Here is a 22664-nt window from a genome sequence, read left to right as displayed (position 1 = left end):
TGGAGCATCTTTTAATTCTTTGGCTATTATGTATATTGGGTATAGTTGAATATGTGACTTGGGACTTCAGCCAGCTTTTCAGTTCATAATTCTATGCTGCAAAATGGTCTGTAATCTTGGGTGTGTCACTGATGGCGTTACTGAATAGGCAAACTTAGCCTATGATTAGGGTGCCAGAAAGTAAATATTTTTTGAAATATGTTTGATATTTCAAAAAAGCATCAAAATATGCACAATAGGAAATACTAGAACTTTGTTGTCATTCTACTAATTTTGTGATTTAGAATTGTGTTAGTTTTCAATTATGTATCAGTAGGGAATGGGAAATGTATCATAATTTAGCCTCTGGAGGTTTTAATCTGTCTCTAAGTGCTAAATAGCATAAAAACAAGAACTGGAGAAGAAAAAGGTTTACCAGCGTGGGAAATGAGTGTCCAAAGATGGGGGAAAAGGGATGGGCCATAGACTCTTTAATCATTGGGCTAAAAATACTTCTTAGTAAAGAATGTTCTAGAAATGTGCGAAAGGTTTGCATTATTTTATGTAGAAAGAGGAGTCTCAATTCTTTTGTAAACAGTTTGAGGTTTCAAAGATTCTTTGGCTTTCTAACTTATTTAAAACATTCATTGCTTTATGAATTGGCCTCAAGCACTCCTTGGTGAATTATTTATGTGATACTTGACTGCTGCTGCAGGTTTAGATCAAGCCACAGCTGTATAAACAGAGACTATAAACCTATGGGTTGGATTTAGCAGGCACTTTGGTCTGTTTAATGCACTGACATTTCAAATTGTGTGTCTACAGATTCTTTGCAGAACAACCACTGAAGGTGACAGGGCTGATTTCTAAATAGCCCTAAAGACAAACAATATGTGTGTTCTAAAGAATGGCCACTGAAGAAATGGGGACTGGGGTTTTATTTACACTCAAAATGATGGAGAGAAATTTCAGAGAGGATGGAAGGGAGTTAAGATGGCTCAGAAAGGAAGGAGGTTTCAGACAGTCTTATGTTAGTGGTGCAAACTCTTGTATTTTCCACATAGAGTGAATGATTAATAGCAGTAGTTTATCGGCCAATTGTGAAATATTGGGATTTCCTGCCTCTATATTCTTTTTTAGATAAGATTTTAGATGACTGTTTTTGTTTGGGCTCCCCCCAACCAGACCTGGAGACAAGGCTGAGGTTAGCCAGCTATTTGGGAGTGGATCCCAGAAAGCATCTCTGAAGGGCTGGGACTAGGAAAACCGGATGAAAGCCGGTAATAAATGGATTACCACTGCAGGCAACTGCGGCCGAGTCCTACCAGGAACGTTCAAGTAAGTGAGTAGAATGAGCTTTACAACTTTCCCAGGGAGGGTCAAGGAAGTTGGGAGTATTTATCCATCAACTCTGCTCTGTTGGTTGAGAATTGCCCCTGGGGTCTTTGAATGCTGAAGAAAACTTCCAGGCAGAAAAGGAGAAAGCCTTGGTGCTTTAGATGAGAAGCTGTCAGGGGGCAAGGAATGGGTCTAACATCTTGCAGGTGAATAGATCAAGAGAAGTATGGGGGAGGGGACATCAATAGGGTCAGTCACACTGGCCATTTTTATATCGTTGGAAAACAGATTTGTCATGAGAAATTCTAGTTATTTTTTCCAACAGGAAGCGGGTCTATTTGTCTGTTTCCTAAAAAGGACTTCAGTGCAATGATTTGGGCAGGTTTCCCAGTCCCACCCTCTAGTAACATTAACATGACATGTGAACAGAACAGTAATAGAAGCCTGGCTAAATTGTCAGAGTACCTCTGTGATAGGAAATATTATGAAGCCATTAACATCATGCTTTTGGAATTTTTAATAACATGAAAAATGCTAAGTGAAATGTTACTGCTAAGTGAATCAGGTTGCGAAACTACAATTTCAGTTACATGAGAAAAAAAAAGACTAGAAAGAAATATACCAACATGTTAATGGTATTTATTCCTGGGTGGTGAGATAATGGATAATTTTATAACTTTGTGCTCTTTTCTTCATTTCCCAAATGTTCTGTGTTGAACTCTTTTGCCTTTGTTTTTGTTTTTTGTCTTTTAAGTCAATGTGTTTTTGGTTTTCTCCGGATGATCAGATTAAGTGGGGATCTTGCTGGGTAGACAGGTGGGTTTACTCTTAGGCTTGTTGGTTTGAACACAGGAGGCAGGCTGTTACTCAGCTCTGTCTTTGCTGCCCAGTTCCCCAGGGCATTCTGACAGTCTCATTTCAAGGTTAGCTCATGAGACTCTTCTGCATGAACCCGAGAGACGAAGAGGGCAGTTCACAGGTGCAGTCTACCCAGCAAGACTCCTGCAAGGGCTGTAGGGAGCCAGTGGCTGTTACCTGCTTGGGTCAGAGGAGACCGCTGGGCAGGCAGTACCTGGGAGGGGTTATCTATGTGCCCTTTTTGGGTCAAGCGGAGGAGCACATCCTGGTTCACTTTTATGTCAATTTGTTGTCCTCAATTAGCAGCCATCCAGGCTAGTGGTGGTCACAGGCAGTGCATTCTCAGCCCCATCTTGGAATAAGCATGGTGCTGGGGGTGGTAGAGGAATACAAACAAGAGTATCCTTAAGGAGGTAATATTCCAGAGGGAAGGTTTTGTGAACCATTGAAAATGATTGATCATGTAAAGAGGATGTGTTTAAAGACCAACATAACATACAAGTAAAATGTGTGTTAGGATTTCAGGAGGTGGTTGGGGAGGGGTGCTCTAGGAAAGATTCGCTGTGGACTGGAGTGGTTCGGAAAGGCTTTTTAGAGAAGGTGGTGCTTTGAATAATGGGTCACTCATAAAATGATGAAAATCCACCTACATTAGTCTCAGGTCATGTATAGCCCTGAATATCTAGAAGTCCGATCATGGTTCTGCCTCAGATTCCCTTTGTGTCATCAGCAGTATGTTTCCTGGTCCATAAAATGCCAGTGTTCACACGCCCCTGCCCTATAGGCCTATTAAGATGAGTAACTGATGGTAAACATCCTGGGAAAATTTGGTGGTACTGTTGCTAAAGCCTTAAAAATGTCAGACAATTAAATAGAGAGACAGGCACCAGTGGGTCCTAGAGATACAATACAATGATAGTGATAGAAAGCTCAGGTATGCTTGAAGTGGCAACCAGAATCAGCAAGTTGATTCAGGAGTAATTTCTCATCTTGGGTATTCTAGTTACAAGCTGACTACAGAGAGGTGGAATCAATAGAGGCCTATTTATTCAATTCCTCATTTGTGCTTAGCACTAAGTTGGGTAACGTTAGGGGAATTTCAAACATCATTAGCGAGAGTGTTGTTTTGGCAACTTTGAGGCACACAGACCTTAACTGGAAGCTACAGTCCTCAGGAGTGCAGACGCTCAGGTAAATTTGTATCGCAGAGTTCACAAAGCCCTTGGGAAGAACCCTAAGAGAGGCTCACTCTTTCCCAAAGATTTGATTCATCACATCTTTGAGCATAAGAAACCTTTATGCACTTACTTGTTCCATTAATGTGAAATGGATTCAAGCGATCAGGAAGCCGTGCACCAAAAACAAACAAACAAGCAAAAATAATAGAGGACTGACACTAGTTCACACAGAGAGCGTACATTGCTTTCTGTTGAACTGTTTACAGTATGGCTGGACCTCCGTTGCCCACAAGCTGCGTAAATACCCACAGCCAGTTCTCCTGCCCTTTGGGGCTGGGGCAATCCTGCTGATGAAGGGACCAAGGAGAGGCCACGGTTTACTTGGTCAGGTCTGGCTTTCAGCAGGGCCTGTGTGGCTTTTTGCTCAGCAGTGAACCATTCTACCCCAAGCTGCAAACCACCTGATAAGATTCCTTATAATGAACCTGGAGTAGAAAAACAATAAGCAAACAATAAAAACAAGGCCACGGGAACACATTAATAACATTTCCTTGAGGTGATATTTGCAGCACTTTTGCAAATATTGACTCCTAAATATGAGGGTGAAAACCAAACCTGGTTTAGAGCTGGGCCAACCATGTAAAGCGCTGGGTACTCCCTTAGGCAGTTTTTCCTTGGCCCGGGGATCAAGCCTAGAAATGAACACTCCTTTATATGCAACCTGTAGTATCTTCCACACCCCATCTAAATTCAAAAAGGGCTTTCTCTTCTGGCTTGTAACAGCCTTTTCTCCCAGCCATTAGAGACATGAGGAGGCAAGACCGGCTGCATGTGACCGACTTATAGAAACAATCATTCTATTTTTATTTTTTTAAATTTTATTTATTTATTTATTTTTGGCTGTGTTGGGTCTTCGTTTCTGTGCGAGGGCTTTCTCTAGTTGCGGCGAGCGGGGGCCACTCTTCAACGCGGTGCGCGGGCCTCTCACTATCACGGCCTCTCTTGTTGCGGAGCACAGGCTCCAGACGCGCAGGCTCAGTAGTTGTGGCTCACGGGCCTAGTTGCTCCATGGCATGTGGGATCTTCCCAGACCAGGGCTCGAACCCGTGTCCCCTGCACTGGCAGGCAGATTCTCAACCACTGTGCCACCACCAGGGAAGCCCACAATCATTCTATTTTAACATGGAAATGTACTGTTTTCTTTCCACTCTTCCTTTTTTGTCTACACTAAAAGGACCTAACATAAAGTCTCCTCTCTTCTTGGGAGTGTTTGCTGATCAGGGCCTTCTACCCCATGCATTTGGTTTGTTCATCCTCAGACTCTGGGTAGAGTAGACCAAAACAATTATCTTAAAAGAACAGAAAAGAGAAGAAGCAAGTGCCTTGAAGGAAGCTGCTTAGTGAAGAGGAGGTTCTCTTGTAGCAGAAGAGGAAAGAGGTCAGTGGGTTTCTGGAGGAGGGAGTGTGCCCGTCATTTGGTTCAGGAGTGTTGTTGAGTCCAAGCTCGTACTGCTCACCACACAACACGACAAGGCGTTGGGACAAGGAATAGCAGCTTTATTCAGAAGGCCAGCAGACCAAGAAGATGGTGGACTAGTGTCCCAGAGAGCCAGATTGCCCGGATTTGGATGCTAGTTGCTTTTATAGAGCAGAGAGGGGGAGTTGAAGAGATAAAGTAAAAAGTGATAAGTTGTTGCAAATATTTCCTGGTTCCAGCCAGACTCCAGAGGGAATGTGTTAATTTCTTCTTTCCTGCAGCTCTTCACAGGTGGACTTGGTCAGGATGTTTCCTGTGAGCTAAACCAAGGTACATTAGCTTGACACTCAGGCGTGGGAGGCAGGGTTCCCGGAGATGGGCCCTTACGCATACTTTAAGCTATAGGCAACATCCCTTTAGTGATTAACTTGTAGCAAAAGCAGTAGAATACAAAGATTAAAGTAAAAGAAGGAGATCCAATATGGAGTCAGATTTGTTCTTCCCTGTCAATGGAGCCCAAGGAAGTGGCTAATCCTCAAGGAAGATGGTTGTATGATGTGCCTGAGGGGATGGGGACACAGGCTCTGAGGTTCTCGGTCTTGGCAGCAATTTCTGTGCCTCCAGTATGGACAGAGCAGCCCTCCTCAGGGGTGTGTGTGTGTGTGTGTGTGTGTGTGGGTGGGCGTGTGCGCACGCGCACAGCCGCCCAGCAGAGTAGTGCTTCCAGGTGGCAACCAGGTTGATTCACAGAAAATAGAGAGATGTGGTCCTTCTTGCACATTGAAGTGGAAGAGGCAACTCTGAGCATTTTCATCCAGGACCCACATCAGCCTGGCCTACACATGTAGCTCTGTTACAGAATCTCTACCTGGCACACTCAGGGGCTCACCCAGATTTTGTGGGGCTGAATATTTAATCGGGAGAAGGGGACTTCTTTAAGAAAAAAAATAAATTTATAAACATAAATTAGCTAGAGAGCCTTAGAAGGAGCCTTTTGCAATTGAGGAAATCTGAGCTTATGCTTCACTGGTTTTATGATAAAACCTCCTCTCCCTTATTACATTTTGTCCTGGTTGAGCCCTGGAGGGCTTTTCTCCCACCATCCATGGATGTCCTTCCTTCTCTTGAAGGTATTTCACACTCTCTGTTTTTGCCAGCATCCATACTGTCCAAACCAAGGGAAGATCTGAAAATCATGTACACAATTTGTTTATGTGAAGGCTTACTTGCTCCCTTAACTAGGTTACTCAACCTTTAATTTAAAAAAATCTTTTATTGCAGAATGAAAAGTTTCACTACTTTGATAATCTCTCTCCCTGCCAAGTCTCAGCCTTACCATTTTTAAAAGAAAATTTTGGTATCGGCAAGCAGTCCAGAAAATTGGGAGGAGGGAGGAAGGGGACCTTGTACCAAACCTCACTGGAACTATTTATCTGGGTCTTGAAGGGAGACTGATTTGCTCTCTTGATCCTGAAAGCAAACATAGCTGAGTCTCTCTCCTAAAGCACAACAGATTTTCGAAGACGGTTGGTTTTCTCAGAGCTGGAAGAATACTCAGGTTCACATAAATGGTCTACATTCTCTGAATCACCACAGTGGAGAGATGAAGGTGCACAAGGGAGTCTTTTTTTCGGTGGCCTTTGCTAGAGAAGGTGCTAAGAATCCAGTTTCACCAAGATGTAGGATCATTTCACTGAAGACATGCAAAGACTCTAAAGAAAATGCTAAAGAAATTCTGAAGAAAATTCCAAAAGAATTCCAAGACATTCTGAGCATGGTGTTTATGCCACTCATTCAGACACTTGGTCTCATTTGAACAAGGAAATCTCATTGTTTAGGAATTAGGCTTCACATATATTTAAAGAAAAATACCACAGAATGTTTAAAGGTGTAGTGCTTTATGTATAAAATGTCATTTACTTTAGTTGACATCTTCTAATCTTCCTTGCATTGGGCATAATGAGTAAAGAAACAGCAGGATCTTGCATTGGTAAAGGAAGCGCTTGTACTTGTTTTCCACATTTGGGTTTACAACCTTGCCTCCTTTGTTTTTTCAATGCCTTCCTAAAAAACAACGGAAAATCCCAAGTCTTCAGAAGAGGATTAGAAGGTCAAGAAACAGCCTTGGCCTAAGGTGAAAGAGCAGTACACAAGGAGTCAGGAGACCTAGGGCCTAGGCTCCCTTCGGCCACTGGCTAACCAGTCTGGGAATTTGGTCCACGTCCCTCAAGCTGTCTGCCTTGATTTGCTCATTAGTGCCGTGAGAAGCTGGGCTAGGTCATCCCTCAAGTCCTTCCCAGCTCTAGTGTTTGTTTAATGATTTCCCTTTGAGAATTCCAGAGCCTTTATATAACTCACAAGGCTAAGAGTCCATTTAGGGAAGTACAGGGGCCTCAGCTCTGCTCTCATCACATACAACTAGTCAAGCTCAGAAAGATCCTTTGGCCAAAGGTAGTATGGGAACAGTCTGTTCAGACACAGACTGGGGAGAGCTAAGAGAATTCATCATCCTAGGTATGCAGGTATTGGGATGGGGCTACTGTCCAGCTTGGGGGTTGATAAAGGAAAACTGGCTCTTGGTTAGAATCCCAGTGTAAAGAATAGGTGTAGAGGGAGACCCAAAGCCAAGGGTGGGCCAACTCTGCCACGAACATTGTCCTACCTTTGGCCAAGTCACTCGCCTCTCTGGGACACTATTTCTTTATAGGTGTGAAGAGAGGGTAATAAGATCAGCCCTGCCTTGCTCAGCAGCTTTTGATAAGGTCAAAATACATATGGACGTAAAAGAGTTTGAAAACTGTCCAGTGACACATAAATAGAAGGAATGTGATCAGCTTTGAAAGATGTTTCTGCCCCTGTGGCCGGCCTAGGGAGGAAGCAGGGCAGGGGAATTTCAGCACAGGGATGAGGGGGGAAGAGCCTGGGCTGAGGGAGGAGAGGCAGGATTAGGTAAAGAACAGGCCTGGAGGACTGGTGAATACAGGGAAAGCCTCCTACCCAGCAGCCAACTTCAGGCTGGGGTAGTTGGCAGCTCGGGCCTACTGTGTCCACTTCCAAAGGCCCTCTGTTTATTGACGGTGGCCTTCCTGCTGGAAATGTCTGTTGCACTCTTTCTTCTAAACAGAAAATGCCTGGCTATGGGACCACAGGGGCTGATACCCTGACGTCCCACCCTAGGGCCCTCTTGCCTTGTGAGACTCATGAGATCCCTGTTTGGTGGCTCCTGGCAGCTACACAAGAAGCAGGTACCCTGATCACTTCTCAGGAGGGGGGTCCATAGACTAGTGAGGCGGTGACAGCGCTGAGATAGAAACCAGGTCAAGTAATAGCAATAATGATAATCATAGTTACTATTTATGGAGCACCATGTGCCAGATGCTGAGGTAAATTTTCTACATACATTTGCTTGCTTAACTTTCACAGCTTCCCAATGAGCTTGTTGTATTATTATTTTTTTTTCCAATTTAGAGAGGTTAGGAGAGGTCGTGAGACCCTAAATCTCCTAGTGTACCTTAAAATTTTTTGAATTAAAAAATATTATTTAAATATGGTTAATTTACAATGTTGTATTAGTTTCAGATGTGCAACAAAGCAATTCAGTTATATATATATATATATTTTTTTCAGATTCTTTTCCATTATTGGTTATTACAAGATATTGAATATAGTTCCCTGTGCTATACAGTAGGTCCTTGTTGTTTATCTTTTTTATATATAGTAGTGTGTATATTTTAATTCCAAACTCCTAATTTATCCCTCCCCTGCCTTTTGTAACCATAAGTTTATTTGCTAAGTCTGTGAGTCCATCTGTTTTGTAAATAAGTTCATTTATATCATTTTGTTAGATTCCACAATATTTGTCTTTCTCTGTCTGACTTACTTCACTAAGTATGATAAATCTCTAGATCCATCCATGTTGCTGCAAATGGCATTATTTCATTATTTTTTATGGCTGAGTAATATTCCACTGGATATATACACCACATCTTCTTTGTCCATTCATCTGTCAGTGGATACTTAGGTTGCTTCCATGTCTTGGCTATTGTAAATAGTGCTGCTGTGAACATTGGGGTGAACGTATCTTTTTGAATTACGTTTTTCTCCAGATATATGTCCAGGAGTGGGATTGCAGGATCATATGGTAGCTCTATTTTTAGTTTTTTAAGGAACCTCCATACTGTTCTCTATAGTGGTTGTACTAATTTACATTCTCACCAACAGTGTAGGAAGGTTCTTTTTTCTCTGCACCCTCTCCAGCATTTTTTATTTGTAGACTTCTTGATGTTGGCCATTCTGACCAGTGTGAGGCGATACCTCATTGTAGTTTTGATTTGCATTTCTTTAATAATTAGTGATGTTGAGCATCTTTTCAAGCGCCTCTTGGCCATCTGTATGTCTTCTTTGGAGAAATGTCTTTTTAGATCTTCTGCCCATTTTTTTTTTAAGTATTTTTTTAAAAATATTTTATTTATTTATTTATTTATGGCTGTGTTGGGTCTTCGTTTCTGTGTGAGGGCTTTCTCCAGTTGCGGCAAGCGGGGGCCATTCTTCATCGCGGTGCGCGGGCCTCTCACTATCGCGGCCTCTCCCGTTGCGGAGCACAGGCTCCAGACGCGCAGGCTCAGCAATCGTGGCTCATGGGCCCAGCCGCTCCGCGGCACGTGGGATCCTCCCAGACCAGGGCTCGAACCCGTGTCCCCTGCATTGGCAGGCAGACTCTCAACCACTGCGCCACCAGGGAAGCCCCTGCCCATTTTTTGATTGGGTTGTTCTCCTAGCTTATCTTCATGATAGAATTGACTTTGAAACCACTTTCTTTGGACACTAAATCCTATTCTCAATCATTGTACTGTTCTGCTTCTCCTGGTTCCACAGATTCTTATCAAGACAGCCCAAAGTTGTCTGGACTTTAGCAGAATCCCAAAGTGATGATTGAGTCAGTTCTGAGCAGTTAAGAGACCAAGACACAACAGTGATCCAAAAAGGGCCTGATTTGGTCCTTTTGGGGGGACAAAGGTAAAGTAAATAAAACCAGTAGTTCTATACTGGTGTAGGAAAAGTGAGATGCCCTGGAAGGGACAGAAGTGATTTGTTGTTGACCATTCCAGCCAGTGGCGTGCTGATGCCACCTTGCACTGGCTCACATCTGCCTTCAGGAGTCAGTTGTGTGCATCTCCTTCCAACTCTACGTTCAGCCAAGTTAGATTAGCTTGGTCTTGGCCAAGGTGGGAGTATTAACAGTGTGCAAAATGGCAAACACTACAAATCAGAGTTTATTTCTCTGTAGAGCCAGTTGTTAAACATGTATCTGTACTGATTCTAGCCTTGATTGTCGTTTTTTTTTTTTTCTCAGTGAATTGTAGGTCCCTATAAAGTGTTGTTTCTGAAATGTGGTGTCTAAAAGGAAGTCTTAATTCTACATATGTAGATATTATACTTGGGTTAAAGGAGCCATTCTAACATGTGCAGGTGAAGACATCACTGAAAGTTGCTCCATAACTAAACATGCTCAAGACAATTGAATAAGAGTGGCAGGACTTTGCTGCCGGTTCCAGAAGAGCATCTTGCTCTCAGAGCTGCCATCTGGGCCTGCAGGGGAAGGGATCTGTGGTCAGTTTCCTTTGGCAAGGTCTGGTGGCTCGGATTATGACAGTGAGACTGCGTGTCTGTGTGAATGACCTTTTCCTTTTTTGCATTTAAAAATAACCTACCAAAGATAGCATGGATAAATGAATTGAAGCACGGAGCTGAACGGATTCATTTGAGAAAAATATTTTTTCAGATCACCTGTCTTTTCAGCTACATGTGCCTTCACTGGATATGGCACTTACAATGTTATCTGTAGAATCACCTCCCCTGATTTTCCATAGAAATGGGAACTAGGAATAGAATGGAAAAGTAGAACTACAGGTGACCTCCACATCTCAGTTTTCCTATTGCTTCCCGAGTCTCTCGTATTAAGCCTTTTGTCTGAACTGGAGGAGAAACGTGCTTTTCAGCTGTTCTCCCAGCTCCCTCCTTCCTCCCTCCATGCAAGGGCTCCTGGGGAGGTGGAAATGTCTATTAGACACTTACCCTGATGTCCTTTAACTACAGTTATGAGAGAGTAGCACTCGACAATCTCTCTTACTAAGGTCCCCTCTAGTTCAGAGAGATTCTGTGCCTAAATAACCAACATCCATGGGGCCTGCAGCACAGACAGTCCCTTGAAATGTGCCGTTCCAACTGCTTGAAGGGGGGACTGGGTTTCAGTCCTAGTTCTCTGGCCAGTTCAAGACATTTTTTCTTTCTTGATCTGGACTTAACAGGTAGAAGGATACCTTCCCCCAGATTCTCTAGTAAAGTAGCAGCCAGAGCTGTAGTGGAAATAACAAGAGATAAAATTAGCCACCCTGAGCAGCCGAGAGCTCACATGATGGGGTCGGGGAGCGCTGGGCCAGCTGGGAGGCGCTGCCTGGCGCGGTCCTGCTTCTGTTGGGCTCTGCGCCACCCTGGAGGGTCTTACATAAGACATGTCACAGCAGCCTGCCCCTCCCTGCTGGGGCAGTTTGCAGGGCACAGGGTTAGCTGACCAGAGCCAAGCTCTATTTCTGGAAGGCAGAAAGTTCAGCTAAAGGGTAGCCACTGAGAAGATATTCGTTTACTCCATTGAAGGGAGCAGACACAGAGGCTGCTAGAGGGAAAATTATTTTAGGAGATCATTTTGTACAGATACGCCAAGAACATTTGGGAGCAGAGCAGAGGAAGAAAGCAGAGCGTGAACAAACTTGAAAAGTAACTCTGTTCCTCTGTTGTCATCCCTCCTTTGGCTACTGCACTGATTCAACCCCAGGATTTTAGAAGTATGATTTATCCAGTAAGTCTGCCGAAACAAGACTGTATGATTTCATCTTTGCCACCCACCTAAACTTATGTTTGGATGCACATTATATATAATATATTATACAGTAAATTATGATCATTCAACATCCTGGGGAATCTCTGTTAGCCAAATAAATACCAGATCCCCATGTTGGACTGGACATTTGTTATTATATTCAGGTCGTGGGGAGGGGTGTTGCTATCATGAATGCATTTATCCATTTCACTGCCTCACTACGCGATTAATTCCTTCAAGACAGAAGGAAATACGAGGTATGGTGATAATGTGGCCAATTAAGGAGAAATTATTTGAACTCATGTCTTTGCTGGTGGTGATGGGTGTGTGTGTGTGTTGGTGGAGTAGGTGTGTATCGCCTATTGGAAATGACAGTTTTGAAGCGGTGTAGGTCCAAAGCTAGGAAGGGGAGAGCCAAGCTGGGATCTAGGAACAGAGGTTAAAAACTAGCAACCAAGGCAGGCCGAAAGCAGGGACACTGAGGCATGCGGGCAGGGAAAAATCCAGAAGGCAGAAACCAAATCAGGAAAGGGCTATCTGACAGCAGGAAAGACTAGAGAATGTGAACCAGGAAACTGGACTTTAATGAGCCCCAGGACATTCCTGAAGCCCTAGGGTTAGCAAAGAGAGTGCACGCACCAAGGCCCAGAGCGATTCTGTCTGAACAGTTGCACCACTTGATACCTGATATTATATGTTCAGGTGAGCACCCAACATTTTTGGAGGACACATCTTGGAAACTGCTTTCAGAGACAAGTTTTTGAACAACGCAAGAAAAAAATATCATAAGTTTTTTGTGAATGATCTTATTATTTTACTCTATTTAAGCAGAGGGGTGCAAGACCAAATTTGTGCCAGGTGGAAGACGGATGGGTGCCTGGGAATGCCCATTGCGAGGCCATCGCAGTGGTCCAGGAAGAGATGATGGTGGCCTTGACCAGGGTGGGTGGCTGGGGTGGGAGATGGGGGCTGGGGATGCAGAAAAGGTGACAGATTTGAGTACTAGTTAGACCACCGGCTGCTAACTGAAATGCCTACAGGCTTTTATATGTGTTTTAAATTTTTCATAATAAGTTTATTTTAATTGTAAGAAAACAAGAGATGGAGAGCTCCAGTAACTATGCTGGAAACCTCCAAATTAAAAGAGACTTAAAAATAGATAGCTAGTGGGAAGCAGCCGCATAGGACAGGGAGATCAGCTCGGTGTTTGTGACCACCTAGAGGGGTGGGATAGGGAGGGTAGGAGGGAGGGAGACGCAAGAGGGAGGAGATATAGGGATATATGTATACGTATAGCTGATTCACTTTGTTATAAAGCAGAAACTAACATACCATTGTAAAGCAATTATACGCCAATAAAGATGTTAAAATAAATAAATAAATAAATAAAAGAGACTTAAACATATTTACCAATTGCAATACAGGGGCCTTACTTGGATTCTTTGTTCAAGCAAATTGTTAATTATGAGGCTTGGAAAGTTGAACACTGACTTTTTGTATTAAGGAGTTGTTATTTTTACATGTGATAATGGCATTGTGGTATTTTTTTAAGAGTCTATATCTTTTAGAGATATATGCTGAGATATTTATAGATGAAATCATATGACTGGAGTTTTCTCCGAAAAATATGGGGGAGTGGGAAGGAATTAGCTGAAAAGAGATTGTCTCTGAGTTGAATTTTGTTAGAGCTGGATGATGGATTCATGGGGACTCGTTATTCACGGAGCCAAGGCCTTGCTTGTGATGACAGCTGCTAGTGCCATGTGCCAGAAACTTCTCAGAGCTACATGTCTGCTCTGCTTGTATGGACGAACATTGCTGTTGCTCTAGGATGAAGACATCCAAATGCCCACTTTAATAGAGAGATGAAACAGAGCCACAAGAAGGTGGGAGTTGTAGAGGAGCTTTTTTGTTTTAAATGTATGTATCCAGCTCTTTCTGCTAAAAATTGAAAAGAAGAAGCATTTTGGAATTTATCAAGATGAGTAATGATGTGTGGGAGAAGTTAGTTGCCCCCTTTCTCTTTTCCTTCCTTAGAAGCTGAACCCTAATTGTTTGGCAGGCTTCATTGCTGCCTAAACATTTCCCAGCCTCCTTGTTATAAGGTGTGGCCATGTGATTTAGTTCTGGTCCATGAGATGTAAGCAGAAATGTTATGTGGATGTGTAAAACAGAGAGCTAGTGGGAACCTGCTGTATAGCGCAGGGAGCTTAGCTCCGTGCTCTGTGGTCACCTAGATGGGTGGGATAGGGGGGGCAGTGGGAGGGAGGTCCAGGGAAAGTAACACAACATTGTAAAGCAACTATACCCCAATTAACAAAGAAAAAAAAGAAACGTTATGTGGAACTTTCTGGAAGGCTCTATAAAGGGAGCTGACTCATCTAGGAGGTGTGTCCCTCTTTTCTTCCCTCTCTTTTTCTTGCTGCCTGGAATGCAGGTGTGAGGTGTAGAGCTCCAGTAACTATGCAGGACCACTGAAAGTGGAAGTCACATACCCAGTGTGGCAGAGCAGAGAGAAAGAAAGAGCCTAGGTCACTGATGACTCTCTGAACTTCCTGTCTCTGGACTTATTTTTCAAAGTGAAAATATACTTTCATGTGGTTAAGCCAAAATTACTCTAGATTTTTAATTAGATGCAAAGAGCCTAAATGCTAATTAATACAAGTAACAGATTGTTTATTGTTAATAAATAAAACATTAATCAAAAATAAAAGTGTATAGAGTTGTTTATTCAGCAATTCCAGTCAGGATTTCACCCTGTAGATATGCACCAAGATATAGTATTGTTTGCAAGAGCAAACACTACAAGCAACCTAGACATCCATGCATGGGCACTGGTTACACAGAGAAGCCTTTAGTGGGTATCAGGGAGCCAGTCGAACAGTGAGATCTGTGTTGCCGTGAAAGAGCCTCAGTTCTTATCATTCAGTGAAAATGAGTAAGTTACAAAGAAGCATGTGTAGTTTGATCTCTTGTGTAAATTATATAAATATAAATTATATTATTATATATTTAATTACTATATTTTATTATACCGTATATAAATTATATATGATCGTATATAATTATACGTATGTTTTATCTATTTACTATATTTTATTGTACCATATATATGAATTATATATATAAATTGAATTGAAAAAATGAATTATATACCATATATAAAAATTATATATACATATATTATGTATATATGTATCTGTATACATATATACATATATATGGTATAAGTTATATATGTATATATATAATTTTTATATATGGTATATGTATAACCATATATATATATATATATATTTTTTTTTTTTTTTTTTTTTTCACCTAGAAGGAAATAAAAATCTGCTAACTGAAGGAAGAGAGGGCCAGGGAGTTGGTGTGGGGAGAGGCTTTTATTTGTCACTGTATATATTTTTGTACAGATTGAATTTTCTCTCTACAGTCTTTCTTTATATTAATAAAAGAATTACTTCTAATAGCACACATTCTCTCCAAGCCTAATTTTATAAATTAATAGCACAAAGAGTTTGACTCATTAAATTTCCTTCAGTATCATTATCCTAATATTTAAGGTATACACTGATTTCAGTCTGTACTAATTTAAATGGTTACAATAAAGGTATTACTGTCCCCCTCCCATCTCCCTGACACTGTCCTTCTCTCCCTCTTTCTCCCTCTCTCTTTTACTCCCACTCCTCACCCTCCTCTCCTTCCCCCGCTCTCCTCCTTCCATAAATATGTAATATTACTGACCAAGGGCCTGGTCTTCCCAAGGCCCATGCAGAGGATCGGGGAGACCAGAACACAGGAAAGCATCTCCCCAGGAATGGCTGAGCTAGCTAGGGATTCTGTCCACCAGTGCCGGGACAGAAACAGATACTGAACACACAGTCCTGGGAACTCTCAGTGGCCTCCAAGTGGATTTCACCAGGTTGTTTGTTTGTTGCAGATGAATGAGGTCACATGTGCTCAGATAGGAGTTGGCACACGTCCAGGAGTTTATTTACTTAGGCTTCAAATGAAGGCAAAGGTTTATTTTGACATTTTCCTGTAGCATCAGAGCTCTGCTTACGAGAGCAGGATGGGAACACAGCAGGAAGACAGCAGCAAGACAGCCATGTGCCACGAGGCAGATGGCAGAAGAGGTGACATTTGTTTCCAAGGGATCTCAAGGCCCTGTGAAGCCCACAAGAGCCGCACAATTGGTGTTTTCAATTTTAGAACAGTTATTTCTATGGGAAATGGTATAAGTTATATATGTATATATATATAATTTTAGTTATATATGGTCAGGTTATATATGTGGTCAGGTTAGTTCCTGACCACATACTTTAATGATAAAATCTGAACCTTGGCAGCCCCGTGAACCAGAAAGGATTACCGTAGGATGATCAAGAAAACTCATGTCTAAAGAATGGCAAGTTCCACGGTTGCTTCAGGGATGGATTCTCACATAGATTAATATGAGTTGATAAAGTCTGAGAGATGAAGGGAAGAGCATGGGGGAAATGAGGGGTCTAGGAATTTGTCACTAGACCAGGTGTATTGGTCCCAACCATTTTGGTTTTGAAATCCATGCCTGAATGTTTGGTGGGTGATTTCAGGCACAGTTAGATCCAGGGCTCTCAACAGTACGTGAAGGACTTTTGTCACTGCCTCTTTCCCTCAGCCCTGCTTTCCTCTGTGTTAGTTTCATGCACAGTCAGGCATTCCCTACATGTTGGTAAAGGGTTACCAAAGGGTTCCATCTACCAGTTTAGCAATCCTGGGGTCAAATACCTTTTTCTCTGTATTTCTAACAATGTCAGGGCTGATTTTCACTGCTCAGTTTGGGACACATGCCCATCTCTGAACCAGTCACTGCCCCTGTGATCTTCTAGGCCCAGACCTGGTACCCAAGCCTGGAGCCAGTCACACCAGACTGGGGAATGGGAGGGGAATTTCAAGGGAAAATTAGTGTGTTGTTATCTATCAGAGGCAGGAGGGGATAGCTGACAGGCAATTAAATACCCCCTACACTGGCATAGACTGCCTAGCTTCAAGTTTTTTTTCGGTAGTAAATGAAAGGGAGAAGGGGGACTACCAATGTACCCCCAGTATATGATCCTTCTTGGAAATGTTAGAGATCACAGGCTCCCAGATCACAACCAAGGCTTTGGGGCTTACTCTAGAGTTTTTGGGTGTCTTGTAGTTTTCCCAAGTATTGGGGTTGAAAACAGATTGGGACTAGAAAACATAAATGTGTTCTTAGAGGTATTCTCCAAGCCTGGATGAATTCCTGGTCTAGGATTTTCCTCAGAAAGGTAGAATATTAGAAAAATTTTCCTAGGGGCTTTATAATTCCTCCCCTAATCCTAAGGAGTCAGTCTGTTTTATTTTTGCCATTGTTCCATTATTGCCTCTAATTAAAGACTTCCAAAGCAGTGAATAAAGGGAGAGCTGGACTCATACTCAGGAGTTCTGCCCCCAAATCAGGGGGCTCTGCTCTGCTCTGCTGTGGGTGGGTAGAAAAAGCAGTAAAGAACATTGGTGCCACCTTCCAGAAATGGCATGTTTGAAAATAAATCTTTGTAAGACTGAGAAATGTTGCCTTTCTTAATACACAGATTGAGTGGAGTCTACAGAGACTTGGAAAATGCTGGATCAGAAGGCAAATGATGTGGTTGAACCAAGCAAGCAGAGAAAAATGCAGCACTGCCAGCCCTTTTCACCATGTCGGAACATGAGAACTAGGTGAAGACAAGTAGCTCACCTGCCAATTTTTTTTCTTACTGGGGAGAGAATATTCTGGAACTCTTCCTACAGGAAAGGCCATCAGGCATAGACCTCTTTCCAAACAAACATTACTAGTAAGGAGGAGTGGTATAGTTTGGAAATGTGAAGAAAGAAGAGAAAGGAGTCAATTTTGGCTGCAGGAACAGCTCAGGTGATTGCCCGGGGGAGAAGCGCCAGCTACAGACCTGTCAGTTGAGTCCCCCTCTGAGCACGCTGGGAAGTTTTCACAGAGCCTCTGGTCATTCCTCATTCCTTTTACTGAGGACGGTTCAGAAAGTCCAGGTTAGACAAACCCTGTGCCTCCTTCTCAGTTCCAGAACATGACCCAAAGAGGAAGCAAGATCTGGAAATGTCGACAGAGGTAACCCAGTTGACCTGCCACACATACTTCCTCACCTACAACTACTGGAAAGGGCCATCCTACCCACCATGGGACTGGACCAGGAATGGCCCCTAACCAAGCCAGGAACCAACTGAGTGACTCTTTCTGAAATCGGAGACATAGCTACAACTGCCAACATGCTGGAGGAACATAAGGAAACAGATACATGGAACGTAAGCTGAGGCACCAGGGCAACCACTTGCTGCACTGGGGACCCTGAGCCTGAGTGACGAGCACTTTTCTGTTTTAGACCCACTGATTCGTGTGTGTGGACCCCCATAGGCTTTGGAGCCTGTGACCCCTGTGCTAAGTAAGGGAGCTCAGCTCTGGCCGTGGAGGGTTTCTCAGGGATCCCAGTTCCTGTCCCTTCTGAGGTCTCATTTATTAGTTATCCTGAATTCCCAAGACTTTTTCATACATAGAGTGAGCACTCTCTCTTCTCCCTGCTACCCTCACACAATACACAACTTATCTGAGCAAAGTTGAGTGGGTTTCAGACCCAGCTGCCAAACGAGCTTTCGGTAAAACAACTTCTGAGCATTAACCTAGCAGAGGCAAGATGCCATGGGGAAGGGAACTGGAGTGTATGGCATTTCATTTCCATGCCTTCACCTGGAGCCATTGGCCCCTCTAAAAAGGTCCTCCACACACCTCCTCGGCGGCCTCCGAACCCCTGTTAATGTGGATTCTTTCAGGCTTCACCCCACCCCAGCACCTGGGCGTAGCTAACTATGTCATGGAGACATCAAGCTATAAATGACTTTTTGCTCCTACCTTCTCGCTCAAGTTGTCAACTTGTATGTTCAGGAGATAGTTTTAGATATTTGCTTGTTTTTTGCGGAATTTTGATGACCTCACTCACTGGGTCTGTGTATAGATGCCAGGAGGGGAAAGGGTCCTCACGGTCGGCACTCAGAGACCTGGGTGTTTTGGGGCTGTTGCCCAAGGAAGTGGGTGTGCAGCATGCTTTAAAGCCATCGTGCAGTACTTTGCTCTCTTCTGTGAGTCAGTCATGTGCTGTCTAAAATACGTGTTGAGTGTGGGCGGGGCAGTTCAAAGACAACAGGACTCATCGAGTTTATTCCCAGGGACAGTGCGACCCCTCATACAAAGGCTTGGTGAGGCTCCTTTTGGCTGTTGTAAGGGTCGGATTGAGCATGCAAACCCACTGAGCTGACTGGTTCAGCTCGGCCCTGGTGATCCCCACATACAGCTGCGTGCTGTGTCTTTAGGGAGGTGGGAGCAAGTGGATTTTATCAAATGTCTGGACGTGAGGCAGGCGCATACTTGTGGCTGGGCTTTCCTAATAAACCCTACAGCGTGTGGTTCCCTAAGAATGCACAAGCTCACTAATGGAGCTTAAGACTGAGGCACGCTAGGGATTTTCACACTTTTAGAACATGTGTTTGGAGATGAGGAACCCTCCCCTGCTCCACACACTTGTATGAACATGTTCTCATGTTGGTCATGTGAACGTTTAACCAATAGCTCAGGCTGATACAGGACAATCGGCTGAGTTCTAAGGCTACCCATGGCCCTTCCTGCTCAGCTGGCTGTTCCATGTTAGATCATTGAAAGGGTCATCACATGACTATCAGCAATCACACGTGAGACCTGAGGAAAGGAGCCTTCTGATTTGAAAAGGCCATGTGGTGATGAGCAAACTCCAGGCAATCTGCAGCTGTAATGCATCAGGGCATGGAATGGACACCTTTTCTGCAGTGCAAGGAGGGGGGGAAGTAGTTGTTTAGAAACATTGCAAATACTGGTGCAAGAAAAGCTAGGAATTTCCAAGGATTACATGTGGCAGGTGCCTGTTGTGTCAGAGAAAACTTTTAGAGATCACTCTGTAGGGGGCGAGGAGGAAGGTTTGCTGGACTAACAAAAATACTTGCTTTCCACCCAGCCTTGCCCTAGGCAGATATGTGGCAGAAGGTTATCCTTCAACTTCCCTTTCTGTACCATTTTCTTGACCTCGCTCTTAGCTTTCACAACCCATATCACCACCATATCCATGCTGTAGGCAACCATCACTCTCTCTGCCCTCTTATATCCCTCATTTTTATCCTAGAATAAGTATTAGTCACTGTGTTAAGGCTTCCGAGATGATTCTAAGCCTTACTGTTAACTGTGAAATATTAGAAGAATGTGTCCCCCTTTTAGTGACCATCATCAGAAGAGGAAGGCCCTGTGGACAATAGGAGGGCTTTTGTACTTTCTTGACACTGCAAATCATGATTTAAGGCAAACTCTGCTTAAGGCAAAGACAATAGCATATCCAACAAGAGACCAGAAGCAGAAAGTCATCCAAACAGAAGGACAGTATCCCTGAAAGGGACTCACATTTTTCTTATGTGTTGCTGCTTTTTTTGTTGTTATTTTTGTTTGTGTTAATTTGTTTTTTAAATTATATTTTGTTTTAGTTTGTTTTTTGAGAACTTGACATTTTCCCTCCCCTGGTGCCCACAGCTGTGGGAGCAGCATTGGCTGGCCCATGGCATCTCTTTGGGACTCAGGAGTCACTACAGCTTCCAGGTAAGATTTCAGGTCCTGAGGGTCCCTCCCTACTGCATTTTGGGAAGACATTTTAAGTAACAAGGGAGCTACTAACAAACTACAATATAGTTGAAAACTTTGCTGTCAGATGGTGGTTATATACAGCCTGAATCTCACCTTGTCATCACTTGTAAAGGCTACCTCTGAGCCCAAGCTCCCAGTACATACAGATACGTCATCTGATTGCCTTATTGCTTAAATTTGTTAACTTCTGAGAGCAATATCATGGAGACTAAGTAAAGGAAGATTCTAGGATTGTTAAACTTGCTAAAGCTTTTCACCAGTTCTCAAATGATTTCTGAAATGATCACATTTGGAGACATATTGCATGCAACGTTTCCACCTGTTAGAGCCCCATGAAATGGCCATTCCAAATGGTAATAATGCCCGGAAGTGAGTCCTATTCTTGCTAGATGAAAACCCCATTAAGACTTCATTTGCTTCAAAGTAATTTACCTGGACCTCTTTACTTACCTGAGTTAATGGTTCTTATCAATGTCCCAGTGCTCAAGGGATATAGTAGACATTGTTTTTCTTTTTTTATAAGGAGAAAAGAAATATTGAGAAGGCAGAACTACAGCTCGTTCCCTCTGAGTGTGGGTCTGTTCTTTTTTTTCCTATAACAATTCTGTCAATTCTCTTGCCAATATTTTCTAATTTCTTTCTTAGTTCTAAAGATTTTCTTCTAATTTATTCCACCCTCCAATTCGATGTCCCTCCAAGTAACAATTTCCCATTCTCCTCCCAGCGTCTTTCCAGTCAACATCTAACTTTACTTCCTCCTCGTTTCTTTCACCCCATGACTTCTCTTACCCATAATCATAATTGGGTGGGTTTTTGCCATCATGCAACAGTGGCTCAGTGGGATATCTGATAAATTCCCAAAGCCTTACAGTTTGACAATAGCCAAATTCTGTATCCACATGGCCTGACCTCCACTTTACTAAACACACATTCTCATTACCTATAAGTAATCCTAACCCCTTTGGAGTCCTCCACCACCACCACCAATTTTGAATATTTTTTTTCCAATCTCCTGACATTATGAAGATTTTCTCAGCTTGCTGTAAGGAGAGCAGTCCTACTGTGTCATAATATTCAAAGTTCTCTTATACACATTCCCCATCTTTTCTTCTTCCTAATACCTACTCCCCACCTGCACTCTATTCAAACTCATTTCATTCTGGATACCTGGTGTTTTCCTATTCCTTGCTGGAGAAGGCATCACTGTAAAGCTGTCTAGATGATCAACCACCAAAAGTGTGCAAGGATCTCACAAGACCATGATCATAGGCCTAATTGGAGAATAACGACATCCCACAATTGCACATAAACATGTTCCCATTTCAGTTTATGTAAGTTTTTGTCAATTACTAATAGAAAATTTAGCTGTTTTTTAGAGAAATGCGTTGTGTTTTGGGTTACTTCATCTTCAGAATCCATTTAATTGGCTTTTCCCAGATTTTTAGTAAGAACTAAACAAAAGCTATTGTAGACTAGAAAACATCAAACAAATATATCATGATTTCACTGCAAGTTGGTTTCACAACTTGCATACTTGAAAAATGAGCATCACCAGCTGAGTTTAAATACAATAGAGATAGCAGAGCTCGACCCGCTGGCCACACAGGGAAAGATATTTATGTAAGCAAGCTTCCAAAAATCAGTAACTAGAGTGACATTTGATGTGGCACTTGATAAACAACACAGGTAAAATGAAAAGTGTTAGTTATCCATGGTGATGACTAATGATAAAATAATGATAAAATATCCATTGCTTAAATATTTCCATGTGTGGGAGAAAAAAATACGACAAGGAGGGCAGAGCCTTTTGTGATGAATGTTCCAGCTGGTGAGACTGCCAGGTGGTTCTGAGTCTCTGTTGAAAACTGTTTAGAAGGCTGGCCCTCTCAGAGGAAGTCAGCTCTGCTGCTTTAAGGTAGTGGTTTACAAAAGCCAGGGAGCTTTGAAAATACAACAAACATAGCAATAACCATGGCCTCCACCCATGATAACCAAATAAAAATATCCAGGGTGTCCATGTTCTGTCTTAAAGCTCCCAGCTGATTCTAATGTGCAGCCAGAGTTGAAAGCCATAGCTCTAGGCCTGATGACTCATGAATTTTGAGGGTGGACGAGGCAATGTGGTTCCATTTCAGGGTGGTGGACTAAGTATATCGTCCAGCATCTTCATTCCTGCAGCAAGGGGCTTAACTGATGATCCTAAGTAAGAAGTGAAACTTTCAG

At 42.8% G+C, this 22664-nt stretch overlaps 1 long non-coding RNA gene across 1 annotated transcript in view; it reads left to right on the top strand.

Annotated features, from left to right (window-relative positions):
- Window positions 1–17555, top strand: part of LOC132363725 (uncharacterized) — a 56547-nt gene extending 38992 nt beyond the window's left edge. Inside the window, exon 3 of the long non-coding RNA XR_009502650.1 lies at window positions 17311–17555. This is a non-coding gene — a long non-coding RNA (uncharacterized LOC132363725). The remainder of the gene's footprint in view (window positions 1–17310) is intronic.
- The last annotated feature ends 5109 nt before the right edge of the window (window positions 17556–22664 follow it).

Source organism: Balaenoptera ricei, chromosome 3, assembly GCF_028023285.1.
Source record: "Balaenoptera ricei isolate mBalRic1 chromosome 3, mBalRic1.hap2, whole genome shotgun sequence".
Taxonomy (NCBI): domain Eukaryota; kingdom Metazoa; phylum Chordata; class Mammalia; order Artiodactyla; family Balaenopteridae; genus Balaenoptera; species Balaenoptera ricei.
This window is presented reverse-complemented; position numbering and strand designations above follow the sequence as displayed.